Source organism: Symsagittifera roscoffensis, chromosome 1, assembly GCF_963678635.1.
Source record: "Symsagittifera roscoffensis chromosome 1, txSymRosc1.1, whole genome shotgun sequence".
Taxonomy (NCBI): domain Eukaryota; kingdom Metazoa; phylum Xenacoelomorpha; order Acoela; family Convolutidae; genus Symsagittifera; species Symsagittifera roscoffensis.
Window position 1 is genome coordinate 30,660,219 of NC_087062.1, and position 16,350 is coordinate 30,676,568.

The 16,350-nt window shown below is 33.9% G+C and overlaps 1 protein-coding gene and 3 non-coding genes across 7 annotated transcripts in view; 3 read left to right on the forward strand and 1 right to left on the reverse strand.

The window, feature by feature from the left end:
* Positions 1-16,350, reverse strand: part of LOC134842621 (2-Hydroxyacid oxidase 1-like) — a gene marked incomplete at its 3' end in the record, with an annotated part of 199,554 nt that overhangs the window by 71,145 nt on the left and 112,059 nt on the right.
* On the forward strand, positions 6,988-7,060 carry Trnam-cau (transfer RNA methionine (anticodon CAU)). The gene has a single exon. It is a non-coding gene; the product is annotated as a tRNA-Met (tRNA).
* On the forward strand, positions 8,289-8,361 carry Trnal-caa (transfer RNA leucine (anticodon CAA)). Its single transcript has one exon. It is a non-coding gene; the product is annotated as a tRNA-Leu (tRNA).
* Positions 16,227-16,299, forward strand: Trnam-cau (transfer RNA methionine (anticodon CAU)). Its single transcript has one exon. It is a non-coding gene; the product is annotated as a tRNA-Met (tRNA).

Below are 16,350 nucleotides of genomic sequence, written 5' to 3' on the forward strand. Positions count from 1 at the left end.
TGGGAACAGACACAAAAAGAGTCAAAGAACTAACAAACCAGGTACGCGACCATGGCGCAGTCAGCAGCGCGAAAGTCTCAAAATCTTAAAACCGTGAGTTCGAGCTCCATTGGTCGCAGCTCAAGAAAAAAAAGTTTATTTGCATGATATCGAACTTAAAACTTTTTTTTTTAAATGAAAAAATTACAAGCAAAAACTATAATCCACCTAAGCGTTTAGAACCGAAATAATTGTTGTTTGTTTAATAATAAATCAATTTTTCAAAAATATCGTACTCTCGAGCAAGCGGTCAAAAAAAGGATGACAAACTCAAAAACTGCAGCGCGTATAACTCATAATGTTAAGGTCGTGAGTTCGAGCCTCACATTTCGCAGTTCAAGAAAAAAAATTTTCATTGCTTCTAATCGAATATGAAATATCGAAAAACAAGAAAAGAAAAAAAACACGCAAAAAACTTATAATCAACTAACGCATTCAGAACCAAATTGATTGTTGTTAGTTCAATTAGAAAACAAACCAAAGAAAATATCACATTTTACAGCAGTGGCGCAAAAAGAGGTTGACAAATGCAAGAGATGTTCACATGAAAACAGTTCGTTTGAGTTTTCTTTTTTAGTTTTGGGAAAAAACCAATTTTTTGTGCGATCACCGAAAGGATGGGAACAGACACCAAAAAGAGTCAAAGAACTAACAGTCAAGGAATGCGACCATGGCGCAGTCAGCAGCGCGAAAGTCTCAAAATCTTAAAGTCGTGAGTTCGAGCTCCATTGGTCGCAGATCAAGAAAAAAAAGTTTATTTGCATGATATCGAACTTAAAACTTTTTTTTAATGAAAAAATTACAAGCAAAAATTATAATCCACCTAAGCGTTTAGAACCGAAATAATTGTTGTTTGTTTAATGATAAATCAATTATTTAAAAATATCGAACTCTCGAGCAAGCGGGCAAAAAAAGGATAACAAACTCAAAAACGGCAGCGCGTAAGACTCATAATCTTAAGGTCGTGAGTTCGAGCTTCACAGGTCGCTGTTCAAGAAAAAAAAATTTCTTTGCTTTCTATCGAATTTTGAAATATCAAGAAACAAAAAAAAACAAGCAAAATTTATAATCAACTAACGCATTCAGAACCAAATTGATTGTTGTTAGTTCAATTGAAAATCAACCCATCAAAAACATCAGATTTTACAGCAGTTGCGCAACAAGAGGGTGACAAATGCAAGAAATGTTCACATGAAAACAGTTCGTTTGAGTTTTTTTATTTATGGGAAAAAACTAAATTTTTGTGCGATCACCGAAAGAATGGGAACAGACACAAAGAGTCAAAGAACTAACAGACAAGGCACGCGAACATGGCGCAGTAGGAAGCGCGAAAGTCTCAGAATCTTAAAGTCGTGAGTTCGAGCCCCATTGGTCGCAGCTCAAGAAAAAAAAGTTGCTTTGCTTGATATCGAACTTGAAACTTTTTTTAAAAAATTGGAAAAAATTACAAGCAAAAACTATAGTCCACTGAAGCGTTTAAAACCCAAATAATTGTTGTTTGTTTAATAATAAATCAATTATTTAAAAATATCGGAGTCTCGAGCAAGCGCGCAAGAAAAAGGATGACAAACTCAAAAACGGCAGCGCGTAAGACTCAAAACATAAAGTAATGAGTGCGAACCTCACATGTCGCAGTTCATGAAAAATTTTTCCTTTGCTTTTAACCAAATTATGAAGTATCGAAAAACAAGAAAAGAAAAAAAAGGAAAACTTATAATCAAATAACGCATTCAGAATCAAATTGATTGTTGTTAGTTCAATTGAAAATCAACCCATTAAAAACATCAGATTTTACCGCAGTCGCGTAAAAAGAGGATGACAAATGCAAGAGAAGTTCACTTGAAAACAGTTCATTTGAGTTTTTTTTAGTTTTCGGAAAAACTAAACTTCTGTGCGATCACCGAAAGGATGGGAACAGACACAAAAATAGAGTCAAAGAACTAACAGACAAGGCACGCGACCATGGCGCAGTAAGCATCATGAAAGTCTCATAATCTTAAAGTCGAGAGCTCGAGCCCCATTGGTCGCAGCTCAAGAAAAAAATATTATTTGCATGATATCGAACTTAAAACTTCTTTTTTACAAAAATAAAAAAAATACAAGCAAAAACTATAATCCACTGAAGCGTTTAGAACCGAAATAACTGTTGTTTGTTTATTATTAAATCAATTATTTACAAATATCGGACTCTCGAGCAAGCGGGAAAAAAAAGGATGACGAACTCAAAAATTGGCAGCGCGTAAGACTCATAGTCTTAAGGTCGTGAGCTCGAGCCTCATATGTCGCAGTTCAAGAAAAACTTTTTCCTTTGCTTTAAATCGAATTATGAAATATCGAAAAACAAGAAAAGAAAAAAACACGCAAAACTGATAATCAACTAACGCATTCCGAACCAAATTGATTGTTGTTAGTTCAATTAGAAAACAACCCAAAAAAAATATCAGATTTTACAGCAAACGCGCAAAAAAAAGTTGACAAAAGCAAGAGACGTTCACATGAAAACAGTTCATTCGAGTTGTTTTTTAGTTTTGGGGAAAAAAAAATTTTGTGCGATCACGGAAAGGATGGGAACAGACAAAAAAAAAGAGTCAAAGAACTAACAGACAAGGCACGCGACCATGGAGTAGTCGGCAGCGCGAAAGTCTCACGAACTCAAAGTCTTGAATTCGAGCCCCATTGGTCGCAGCTCAAGAAAAAAAATTAATTTGCATGATATCGAACTTAAAATTTTTTTTTTAAAAAAAGAAAAAAATTACAAGCTAAAACTATAATCCACTGAAGCGTTTAGAACTGAAATAATTGTTGTTTGCTGAATAATAAATCAATTATTTAAAAATATCGGACTCTCGAGCAAGCGGGCAAAAAAAAGGATGACAACCTCAAAAACAGCAGCGCGTAGGACTCATAATCCTAAGGTAGTGAGTTCGAATCTCACATGTCGCATTTCAAGAAAAAATCTTATCTTTTGCTTTTAATTGAATCATGATGTCGAAAAACAAGAAAAAAACACGCAAAATTTGTAATCAACAAACGCATTCAGAACCAAATTGATTGTTGTTAATTCAATTAGAGAACAACCCAATAAAAATATCAGATTTTACAGCAAACGCGCATAAAAAAGTTGACAAAAGCAAGAGACGTTCACATGAAAACAGTTCATTCGAGTTGTTTTTTAGTTTTGGGGAAAAAAAAATTTTGTGCGATCACGGAAAGGATGGGAACAGACACAAAAAAGAGTCAAAGAACTAACAGACAAGGCACGCGACCATGGAGTAATCGGCAGCGCGAAAGTCTCACAAACTCAAAGTCTTGAATTCGAGCCCCATTGGTCGCAGCTCAAGAAAAAAAATTAATTTGCATGATATCGAACTTAAAATTTTTTTAAAAAAAAGAAAAAAATTACAAGCAAAAACTATAATCCACTGAAGCGTTTAGAACTGAAATAATTGTTGTTTGCTGAATAATAAATCAATTATTTAAAAATATCGGACTCTCGAGCAAGCGGGCAAAAAAAAGGATGACAAACTCAAAACAGCAGCGCGTAGGACTCATAATCCTAAGGTAGTGAGTTCGAATCTCATATGTCGCATTTCAAGAAAAAATCTTATCTTTTGCTTTTAATTGAATTATGATGTCGAAAAACAAGAAAAAAACACGCAAAATTTATAATCAACAAACGCATTCAGAACCAAATTGATTGTTGTTAGTTCAATTGGAAAACAACCCAATAAAAATATCAGATTTCAAAGCAGTCGCGCAAAATAAGGTTGACAAATGCAAGAGATGTTCACATGAGAACAGTTCATTTGAGTTTATTTTTTAGTTTTGGGAAAAACTAAATTTTTGTGCGATCACGGAAAGGATAGGAACAGACACAAAAAAGAGTCAAAGAACTAACAGACAAGGAACGGGAACATGGCGCAGTCGGCAGCGCGAAAGTCTCATAATCTTAGAGTCATGAGTTCCAGCCCCATTGGTTGCAGCGCAAAAAAAAATTTATTTGCATGATATCGAACTTAAAACTTTTTTTAAAAAAATGAAAAAAATTTAAGCAAAAACTATAATCCACTGAAGCGTTTAGAACCGAAATAATTGTTGTTTGTTTAATAATAAATCAATTATTTTAAAATATCGGACTCTCGAGCAAGCGGGCAACAAAAGGATGACAAACTCAAAAACGGCAGCGCATAAGACTCGTAATCTAAAGGTCGTGAGTTCGAGCCTCACATGTCGCAGTTCAAGAAAAAAAATTCCTTTGCTTTTAATCGAATTATGAAAAAAAACACGCAAAACTTATAATCGACTAACGCATTCAGAACCAAATTGATTGTTGTTAGTTCATTTGAAAATCAACCTATTAAAAACATCAGATTTTACAGCAGTCGCGCAAAAAGAGGTTGACAAATGCAAGATATGTTCACATGAAAACAGTTCATTTGAGTTAATTTTTTGGTTTTGGGAAAAAAAAATTTAGTGCGATCACCAAAAGGATGGAAACAGACACAAGAAAGAGTCAAAGAACTAACAGACAACCAACGCGAACATGGCGCAGTCGATAGCGCGAACGTCTCATTATCTTAAAGTCGTGAGTTCGAGCCCCATTGGTCCTAGCTCAAGAAAAAAATTTTATTTGCATGATATCGAACTTAAAACTTCTTTTTTACAAAAATGAAAAAAAAATACAAGCTAAATATATAATCCATTGAAGCGTTTGGAACCGAAATAATTGTTATTTGTTTTATAATAAATCAATTATTTAAAATTATCGGACTCTCGAGCAACCGGGCAAAAAAAGGATGCCAAACTCAAAAACGGCAGAGCATAAGACTCATAACCTTAAGGTCGTGAGTTCAAGCCTCACATGTCGCACTTCAGGAAAAAATTTTCTTTTGCTTTTTTATCGAATTATGAAATATCGAAAAACAAGAAGAGAAAAAAAACACGCAAAACTTATAATCAACTAACGTATTCAGAACCAAATTGATTGTTGTTAGTTCAATTAGAAAACAACCCAATAAAACTATCAGATTTTACAGCAGTCGCGCAAAATAAGGTTGACAAATGCAAGAGATGTTCACATGAGAACAGTTCATTTGAGTTTATTTTTTAGTTTTGGGAAAAACTAAATTTTTGTGCGATCGCGGAAAGGATAGGAACAGACACAAAAAAGAGTCAAAGAACTAACAGACAAGGAACGGGAACATGGCGCAGTCGGCAGCGCGAAAGTATCATAATCTTAGAGTCATGAGTTCCAGCCCCATTGGTTGCAGCGCAAAAAAAAATTTATTTGCATGATATCGAACTTAAAACTTTTTTTAAAAAAATGAAAAAAATTTAAGCAAAAACTATAATCCACTGAAGCGTTTAGAACCGAAATAATTGTTGTTTGTTTAATAATAAATCAATTATTTTAAAATATCGGACTCTCGAGCAAGCGGGCAACAAAAGGATGACAAACTCAAAAACGGCAGCGCATAAGACTCGTAATCTAAAGGTCGTGAGTTCGAGCCTCACATGTCGCAGTTCAAGAAAAAAATTTCCTTTGCTTTTAATCGAATTATGAAAAAAAACACGCAAAACTTATAATCGACTAACGCATTCAGAACCAAATTGATTGTTGTTAGTTCATTTGAAAATCAAAATATTAAAAACATCAGATTTTACAGCAGTCGCGCAAAAAGAGGTTGACAAATGCAAGATATGTTCACATGAAAACAGTTCATTTGAGTTAATTTTTTGGTTTTGGGAAAAAAAAATTTAGTGCGATCACCAAAAGGATGGAAACAGACACAAGAAAGAGTCAAAGAACTAACAGACAAGCAACGCGAACATGGCGCAGTCGATAGCGCGAACGTCTCATTATCTTAAAGTCGTGAGTTCGAGCCCCATTGGTCCTAGCTCAAGAAAAAAATTTTATTTGCATGATATCGAACTTAAAACTTCTTTTTTACAAAAATGAAAAAAAAATACAAGCAAAAACTATAATCCATTGAAGCGTTTGGAACCGAAATAATTGTTATTTGTTTTATAATAAATCAATTATTTAAAATTATCGGACTCTCGAGCAACCGGGCAAAAAAAGGATGCCAAACTCAAAAACGGCAGAGCATAAGACTCATAACCTTAAGGTCGTGAGTTCAAGCCTCACATGTCGCACTTCAAGAAAAAATTTTCTTTTGCTTTTTATCGAACTATGAAATATCGAAAAACAAGAAGAGAAAAAAAACACGCAAAACTTATAATCAACTAACGTATTCAGAACCAAATTGATTGTTGTTAGTTCAATTAGAAAACAACCCAATAAAACTATCAGATTTTACAGCAGTCGCGCAAAAAGAGGTTGACAAATGCAAGAGTTGTTCACAAGAAAACACTTCATTTGAGTTTTTTTTTAGTTTTGGGAAAAAACTAAATTTTTGTGCAATCACCGAAAGGATGGGAACCAACTGCAGCTTTTAGAACCGAAATAAATGTTGTAAGTTTAATAATAAATCATTTCTTGAAAAATATCGGGTTATCGAGCAAACGCGCTAAAAGAGGGCTTAAAGACGCAAAACGGCAGCGCGTAAGTCTCATAATCTTAAGGCTGTGAGTTCGCGCCTCACAGGTCGCAAATCAAGAAAAACTTTTTCTTTTGCTTTTTAATCGAATTATGAAATCTCAAAAATCAAGAAAAAAACAAAAAAAGAAAAAACACGCAAAACTTATAATCAACTAACGCGTTCAGAACCAAATTGGTTGTTGTTAGTTCAATTAAAAATCAACCCATTAAAAATATCAGATTTTCCGCAGTCGCGCAAAAAGAGGGTGACAAATGCAAGAGATCTTCACATGAAAACAGTTCATTTTAGTGTTTTTAGTTTTGGAAAGAAAACTAAATTTTTGTGTGATCACCGAAATAATGGGAACAGACACAAAAAAGAGTAGAAGAATTAACAGGTAACCAACGCGACCATAGCGCAGTCGGCAGAGCGTAAGTCTCATAATCTTAAGGTCGTGAGTTCGAGTCTCACTGATCACAGTTCAAAAAAAAAACATTTTTTTTGCTTCATTTCCAACTATGAAAATTTAAAAGTATTGGAAAAAATACAAACAAAAACTTTTATCAACTGAAGCGTTTAGAACCGAAAAAAAGTTGTTAGTTTAATAATAAATCAATTCTTTAAAATTACGAGGTTATCGATAAATCTCGCTAAAAGAGGGCGTAGAAACGCAAAAACGGCAGCGCGTAAGTCTCATTTTCTTAGTTCGAGCCTCACATTTCGCAGTTCAAGAAAAAAAATTTTCATTGCTTCTAATCGAATATGAAATATCGAAAAACAAGAAAAGAAAAAAAACACGCAAAAAACTTATAATCAACTAACGCATTCAGAACCAAATTGATTGTTGTTAGTTCAATTAGAAAACAAACCAAAGAAAATATCACATTTTACAGCAGTGGCGCAAAAAGAGGTTGACAAATGCAAGAGATGTTCACATGAAAACAGTTCATTTGAGTTTTCTTTTTTAGTTTTGGGAAAAAACCAATTTTTTGTGCGATCACCGAAAAGATGGGAACAGACACCAAAAAGAGTCAAAGAACTAACAGTCAAGGAATGCGACCATGGCGCAGTCATCAGCGCGAAAGTCTCAAAATCTTAAAGTCGTGAGTTCGAGCTCCATTGGTCGCAGATCAAAAAAAAAACTTTATTTGCATGATATCGAACTTAAAACTTTTTTTTAATGAAAAAATTACAAGCAAAAACTAATCCACCTAAGCGTTTAGAACCGAAATAATTGTTGTTTGTTTAATAATATATCAATTTTTTCAAAAATATCGGACTCTCGAGCAAGCGGTCAAAAAAGGATGACAAACTCAAAAACGGCAGCGCGTATAACTCATAATGTTAAGGTCGTGAGTTCGAGCCTCACATTTCGCAGTTCAAGAAAAAAAATTTTCTTTGCTTCTAATCGAATATGAAATATCGTAAAACAAGAAAAGAAAAAAAACACGCAAAAAACTTATAATCAACTAACGCATTCAGAACCAAATTGATTGTTGTTAGTTCAATTAGAAAACAACCCAAAGAAAATATCACATTTTACAGCAGTGGCGCAAAAAGAGGTTGACAAATGCAAGAGATGTTCACATGAAAACAGTTCATTTGAGTTTTCTTTTTTAGTTTTGGGAAAAAACCAATTTTTTGTGCGATCACCGAAAGGATGGGAACAGACACCGAAAAGAGTCAAAGAACTAACAGTCAAGAAATGCGACCATGGCGCAGTCGGCAGCGCGAAAGTCTCAAAATCTTAAAGTCGTGAGTTCGAGCCCCACTGGTTGCAGCTCATGAACAAAATTTATTTGCATGATGTCGAACTTGAAACTTTTCTTATTAAAAAAATGAAAAAATTACAAGCAATTACATAGAAAGTCCACCGAAGCGTTTAGAACCGAAACAAATGTTGTTTGTTTAATGATAAATCAATTATTTAAAAATATCGAACTCTCGAGCAAGCGGGCAAAAAAAGGATAACAAACTCAAAAACGGCAGCGCGTAAGACTCATAATCTTAAGGTCGTGAGTTCGAGCTTCACAGGTCGCTGTTCAAGAAAAAAAAATTTCTTTGCTTTCTATCGAATTTTGAAATATCAAGAAACAAAAAAAACAAGCTAAATTTATAATCAACTAACGCATTCAGAACCAAATTGATTGTTGTTAGTTCAATTGAAAATCAACCCATCAAAAACATCAGATTTTACAGCAATTGCGCAACAAGAGGGTGACAAATGCAAGAAATGTTCACATGAAAACAGTTCATTTGAGTTTTTTTATTTATGGGAAAAAACTAAATTTTTGTGCGATCACCGAAAGAATGGGAACAGACACAAAGAGTCAAAGAACTAACAGACAAGGCACGCGAACATGGCGCAGTCGGAAGCGCGAAAGTCTCAGAATCTTAAAGTCGTGAGTTCGAGCCCCATTGGTCGCAGCTCAAGAAAAAAAAAGTTGCTTTGCTTGATATCGAACTTGAAACTTTTTTTAAAAAATTGGAAAAAATTACAAGCAAAAACTATAGTCCACTGAAGCGTTTAAAACCCAAATAATTGTTGTTTGTTCAATAATAAATCAATTATTTAAAAATATCGGAGTCTCGAGCAAGCGCGCAAGAAAAAGGATGACAAACTCAAAAACGGCAGCGCGTAAGACTCAAAACATAAAGTAATGAGTTCGAACCTCACATGTCGCAGTTCATAAAAAATTTTTTCTTTGCTTTTAACCAAATTATGAAGTATCGAAAAACAAGAAAAGAAAAAAAAAGGAAAACTTATAATCAAATAACGCATTCAGAATCAAATTGATTGTTGTTAGTTCAATTGAAAATCAACCCATTAAAAACATCAGATTTTACCGCAGTCGCGTAAAAAGAGGGTGACAAATGCAAGAGAAGTTCACTTGAAAACAGTTCATTTGAGTTTTTCTTAGTTTTCGGAAAAAAACTAAACTTCTGTGCGATCACCGAAAGGATGGGAACAGACACAAAAATAGAGTCAAAGAACTAACAGACAAGGCACGCTACCATGGCGCAGTAGGCATCATGAAAGTCTCATAATCTTAAAGTCGAGAGCTCGAGCCCCATTGGTCGCAGCTCAAGAAAAAAATATTATTTGCATGATATCGAACTTAAAACTTCTTTTTTACAAAAATAAAAAAAATACAAGCAAAAACTATAATCCACTGAAGCGTTTAGAACCGAAATAATTGTTGTTTGTTTATTATTAAATCAATTATTTACAAATATCGGACTCTCGAGCAAGCGGGAAAAAAAGGATGACGAACTCAAAAATTGGCAGCGCGTAAGACTCATAGTCTTAAGGTCGTGAGCTCGAGCCTCATATGTCGCAGTTCAAGAAAAACTTTTTCCTTTGCTTTAAATCGAATTATGAAATATCGAAAAACAAGAAAAGAAAAAAAACACGCAAAACTGATAATCAACTAACGCATTTCGAACCAAATTGATTGTTGTTAGTTCAATTAGAAAACAACCCAAAAAAAATATCAGATTTTACAGCAAACGCGCAAAAAAAAGTTGACAAAAGCAAGAGACGTTCACATGAAAACAGTTCATTCGAGTTGTTTTTTAGTTTTGGGGAAAAAATTTTTTTGTGCGATCACGGAAAGGATGGGAACAGACAAAAAAAAAAGTCAAAGAACTAACAGACAAGGCACGCGACCATGGAGTAGTCGGCAGCGCGAAAGGCTCACAAACTCAAAGTCTTGAATTCGAGCCCCATTGGTCGCAGCTCAAGAAAAAAAATTAATTTGCATGATATCGAACTTAAAATTTTTTTTAAAAAAAAAGAAAAAAATTACAAGCAAAAACTATAATCCACTGAAGCGTTTAGAACTGAAATAATTGTTGTTTGCTGAATAATAAATCAATTATTTAAAAATATCGGACTCTCGAGCAAGCGGGCAAAAAAAAGGATGACAAACTCAAAAACAGCACCGCGTAGAACTCATAATCCTAAGGTAGTGAGTTCGAACCTCACATGTCGCAGTTCATGAAAAAATTTTCCTTTGCTTTTAACCAAATTATGAAGTATCGAAAAACAAGAAAAGAAAAAAAAAGGAAAACTTATAATCAAATAACGCATTCCGAATCAAATTGATTGTTGTTAGTTTAATTGAAAATCAACCCATTAAAAACATCAGATTTTACCGCAGTCGCGTAAAAAGAGGGTGACAAATGCAAGAGAAGTTCACTTGAAAACAGTTCATTTGAGTTTTTTTTTAGTTTTCGGAAAAAAAACTAAACTTCTGTGCGATCACCGAAAGGATGGGAACAGACACAAAAATAGAGTCAAAGAACTAACAGACAAGGCACGCGACCATGGCGCAGTAGGCATCATGAAAGTCTCATAATCTTAAAGTCGAGAGCTCGAGCCCCATTGGTCGCAGCTCAAGAAAAAAATATTATTTGCATGATATCGAACTTAAAACTTCTTTTTTACAAAAATAAAAAAAATACAAGCAAAAACTATAATCCACTGAAGCGTTTAGAACCGAAATAATTGTTGTTTGTTTATTATTAAATCAATTATTTACAAATATCGGACTCTCGAGCAAGCGGGAAAAAAAGGATGACGAACTCAAAAATTGGCAGCGCGTAAGACTCATAGTCTTAAGGTCGTGAGCTCGAGCCTCATATGTCGCAAATCAAGAAAAACTTTTTCCTTTGCTTTAAATCGAATTATGAAATATCGAAAAACAAGAAAAGAAAAAAAAACACGCAAAACTGATAATCAACTAACGCATTCCGAACCAAATTGATTGTTGTTAGTTCAATTAGAAAACAACCCAAAAAAAATATCAGATTTTACAGCAAACGCGCAAAAAAAAGTTGACAAAAGCAAGAGACGTTCACATGAAAACAGTTCATTCGAGTTGTTTTTTAGTTTTGGGGAAAAATTTTTTTTGTGCGATCACCAAAATGATGGGAACAGACAAAAAAAAAGAGTCAAAGAACTAACAGACAAGGCACGCGACCATGGAGTAGTCGGCAGCGCGAAAGTCTCACAAACTCAAAGTCTTGAATTCGAGCCCCATTGGTCGCAGCTCAAGAAAAAAAATTAATTTGCATGATATCGAACTTAAAATTTTTTTTAAAAAAAAAGAAAAAAATTACAAGCAAAAACTATAATCCACTGAAGCGTTTAGAACTGAAATAATTGTTGTTTGCTGAATAATAAATCAATTATTTAAAAATATCGGACTCTCGAGCAAGCGGGCAAAAAAAAGGATGACAAACTCAAAAACAGCAGCGCGTAGGACTCATAATCCTAAGGTAGTGAGTTCGAATCTCACATGTCGCATTTCAAGAAAAAATCTTATCTTTTGCTTTTAATTGAATTATGATGTCGAAAAACAAGAAAAAAACACGCAAAATTTATAATCAACAAACGCATTCAGAACCAAATTGATTGTTGTTAGTTCAATTAGAAAATAACCCAAAAAAAATATCAGATTTTACAGCAGTCGCGCAAAAAGAGGTTGACAAATGCAAGAGATGTTCACATGAAAACAGTTCATTTGATTTTTTTTTTTTAGTTTTGGTAAAAAACTAAATTTTTGTGCGATCACCGAAAGAATGGGAACAGACACAGAAAAAAGTCAAAGAACCAACAGACAAGGCAGGTGACCATTGCGCAGTCGGCAGCGCCAAAGTCTAATAATCTTAAAGTCGTGAGTTGGAGTCCAATTGGTCGCAGCTCAAAAAAAACTTATTTGCATGATATCGAACTTAAATTTTTTTTTTTAAAATGAAAAAAGTTATGCAAAAACTATAATCCACTGAAGCGTTTAGAACCGAAATAATTGTTGTTTGCTTAATAATAAATCAATTATTTAAAAATATTGGACTCTCGAGCAAGCGGGCAAAAAAAAGGATGATAACCTCAAAAACAGCAGCGCGTAGGACTCATAATCCTAAGGTAGTGAGTTCGAATCTCACATGTCGCATTTCAAGAAAAAATCTTATCTTTTGCTTTTAATTGAATCATGATGTCGAAAAACAAGAAAAAAACACGCAAAATTTGTAATCAACAAACGCATTCAGAACCAAATTGATTGTTGTTAATTCAATTAGAGAACAACCCAATAAAAATATCAGATTTTACAGCAAACGCGCATAAAAAAGTTGACAAAAGCAAGAGACGTTCACATGAAAACAGTTCATTCGAGTTGTTTTTTAGTTTTGGGGAAAAAAAAATTTTGTGCGATCACGGAAAGGATGGGAACAGACACAAAAAAGAGTCAAAGAACTAACAGACAAGGCACGCGACCATGGAGTAATCGGCAGCGCGAAAGTCTCACAAACTCAAAGTCTTGAATTCGAGCCCCATTGGTCGCAGCTCAAGAAAAAAAATTAATTTGCATGATATCGAACTTAAAATTTTTTTAAAAAAAAGAAAAAAAATTACAAGCAAAAACTATAATCCACTGAAGCGTTTAGAACTGAAATAATTGTTGTTTGCTGAATAATAAATCAATTATTTAAAAATATCGGACTCTCGAGCAAGCGGGCAAAAAAAAGGATGACAAACTCAAAAACAGCAGCGCGTAGGACTCATAATCCTAAGGTAGTGAGTTCGAATCTCATATGTCGCATTTCAAGAAAAAATCTTATCTTTTGCTTTTAATTGAATTATGATGTCGAAAAACAAGAAAAAAACACGCAAAATTTATAATCAACAAACGCATTCAGAACCAAATTGATTGTTGTTAGTTCAATTAGAAAACAACCCAATAAAAATATCAGATTTTACAGCAGTCGCGCAAAAAGAGGTTGACAAATGCAAGAGATATTCACATGAAAACAGTTCATTTGATTATTTTTTTAGTTTTGGGAAAAAACTAAATTTTTGTGCGATCACCGAAAGAATGGGAACAGACACAGAAAAAAGTCAAAGAACCAACAGACAAGGCAGGCGACCATTGCGCAGTCGGCAGCGCCAAAGTCTAGTAATCTTAAAGTCGTGAGTTGGAGTCCAATTGGTCGCAGCTCAAAAAAAAACTTATTTGCATGATATCGAACTTATTTTTTTAAAAAAAAAATGAAAAAAGTTATGCAAAAACTATAATCCACTGAAGCGTTTAGAACCGAAATAATTGTTGTTTGCTTAATATTAAATCAATTATTTAAAAAAATCGGACTCTCGAGCAAGCGGGCAAAAAAAAAGATTACAAACTCAAAAACGGCAGCGCGTAAGACTCATAATCTTAAGGTCGTGAGCTCGAAACGGCAGACAATGCACGCGACCATTGCGCAATCGGCAGCGCAAAAGTCTCATAATTTTAAAGTCGTGAGTTTGAGCCCCATTGGTCGCAGCTCAAGAAAAATTTATCTGCATGAAATTGAACTTCAATTTTTTTTTTACAAAAATGAAAAAAATTACAAGTTAAAACTATAACCCATTGAAGCGTTTAGAACCGAAATAATTGTTGTTTGTTTAATAATAAATCAATTATTTAAAAATATCGGACTCTCGAGCAAGCGGGGAAAAAAGCATTACAAACTCAAAAACGGTAGCGCGTAAGACTGAGTTCGATTCTCAAATATCACAGTTCAAGAAAAAATTTTTCCTTTGCTTTTAATCGAATTATGAAATATCGAAAAACAAGAAAAGAAAAAAAAACACGCAAAACTTATAATCAACTAACGCATTCAGAACCAAACTGATCGTTGCTAGTTCAATTAGAAAACAACCCAATAAAAATATCAGATTTTACAGCAGTCGCGCAAAAAGAGGTTGACAAATGCAAGAGATGTTCACATGAGAACAGTTCATTTGATTTTTTTTTTAGTTTTGGGAAAAAACTAAATTTTTGTGCGATCACGGAAAGGATAGGAACAGACACAAAAAAGAGTCAAAGAACTAACAGACAAGGAACGGGAACATGGCGCAGTCGGCAGCGCGAAAGTCTCTTAATCTTAGAGTCATGAGTTCCAGCCCCATTGGTTGCAGCGCAAAAAACAATTTATTTGCATGATATCGAACTTAAAACTTTTTTTAAAAAAATTTTAAAAAAAATTTAAGCAAAAACTATAATCCACTGAAGCGTTTAGAACCGAAATAATTGTTGTTTGTTTAATAATAAATCAATTATTTTTAAATATCGGACTCTCGAGCAAGCGGGCAACAAAAGGATGACAAACTCAAAAACGGCAGCGCATAAGACTCGTAACCTAAAGGTCGTGAGTTCGAGCCTCACATGTCGCAGTTCAAGAAAAAAATTTCCTTTGCTTTTAATCGAATTATGAAAAAAAACACGCAAAACTTATAATCGACTAACGCATTCAGAACCAAATTGATTGTTGTTAGTTCATTTGAAAATCAACCTATTAAAAACATCAGATTTTACAGCAGTCGCGCAAAAAGAGGTTGACAAATGCAAGTTATGTTCACATGAAAACAGCTCATTTGAGGTAATTTTTTGGTTTTGGGAAAACAAAATTTAGTGCGATCACCAAAAGGACGGAAACAGACACAAGAAAGAGTCAAAGAACTAACAGACAAGCAACGCGAACATGGCGCAGTCGATAGCGCGAACGTCTCATTATCTTAAAGTCGTGAGTTCGAGCCCCATTGGTCCCAGCTCAAGAAAAAAAAATTTATTTGCATGATATCGAACTTAAAACTTCTTTTTTACACAAATGAAAAAAAATACAAGCAAAAACTAAATCCATTGAAGCGTTTGGAACCGAAATAATTGTTATTTGTTTTATAATAAATCAATTATTTAAAATTATCGGACTCTCGAGCAACCGGGCAAAAAAAGGATGCCAAACTCAAAAATGGCAGAGCATAAGACTCATAACCTTAAGGTCGTGAGTTCAAGCCTCACATGTCGCACTTCAAGAAAAATTTTTCTTTTGCTTTTTATCGAATTATGAAATATCGAAAAACAAGAAGAGAAAAAAAACACGCAAAACTTATTATCAACTAACGTATTCAGAACCAAATTGATTGTTGTTAGTTCAATTAGAAAACAACCCAATAAAACTATCAGATTTTACAGCAGTCGCGCAAAAAGAGGTTGACAAATGCAAGAGTTGTTCACAAGAAAACAGTTCATTTTAGTTTTTTTTTTAGTTTTGGGAAAAACTAAATTTTTGTGCAATCACCGAAAGGATGGGAACCAACTGCAGCTTTTAGAACCGAAATAAATGTTGTAAGTTTAATAATAAATCATTTCTTTAAAAATATCGGGTTATCGAGCAAACGCGCTAAAAGAGGGCTTAAAGACGCAAAACGGCAGCGCGTAAGTCTCATAATCTTAAGGTTGTGAGTTCGCGCCTCACAGGTCGCAAATCAAGAAAAACTTTTTCTTTTGCTTTTTAATCGAATTATGAAATCTCAAAAATCAAGAAAAAAAAACAAAAAAAGAAAAAACACGCAAAACTTATAATCAACTAACGCGTTCAGAACCAAATTGGTTGTTGTTAGTTCAATTAAAAATCAACCCATTAAAAATATCAGATTTTCCGCAGTCGCGCAAAAAGAGGGTGATAAATGCAAGAGATCTTCACATGAAAACAGTTCATTTTAGTGTTTTTAGTTTTGGAAAGAAAACTAAATTTTTGTGTGATCACCGAAATAATGGGAACAGACACAAAAAAGAGTCGAAGAATTAACAGGTAACCAACGCGACCATGGCGCAGTCGGCAGAGCGTAAGTCTCATAATCTTAAGGTCGTGAGTTCGAGTCTCACTGATCACAGTTCAAAAAAAAACATTTTTTTTTGCTTCATTTCCAACTATGAAAATTTAA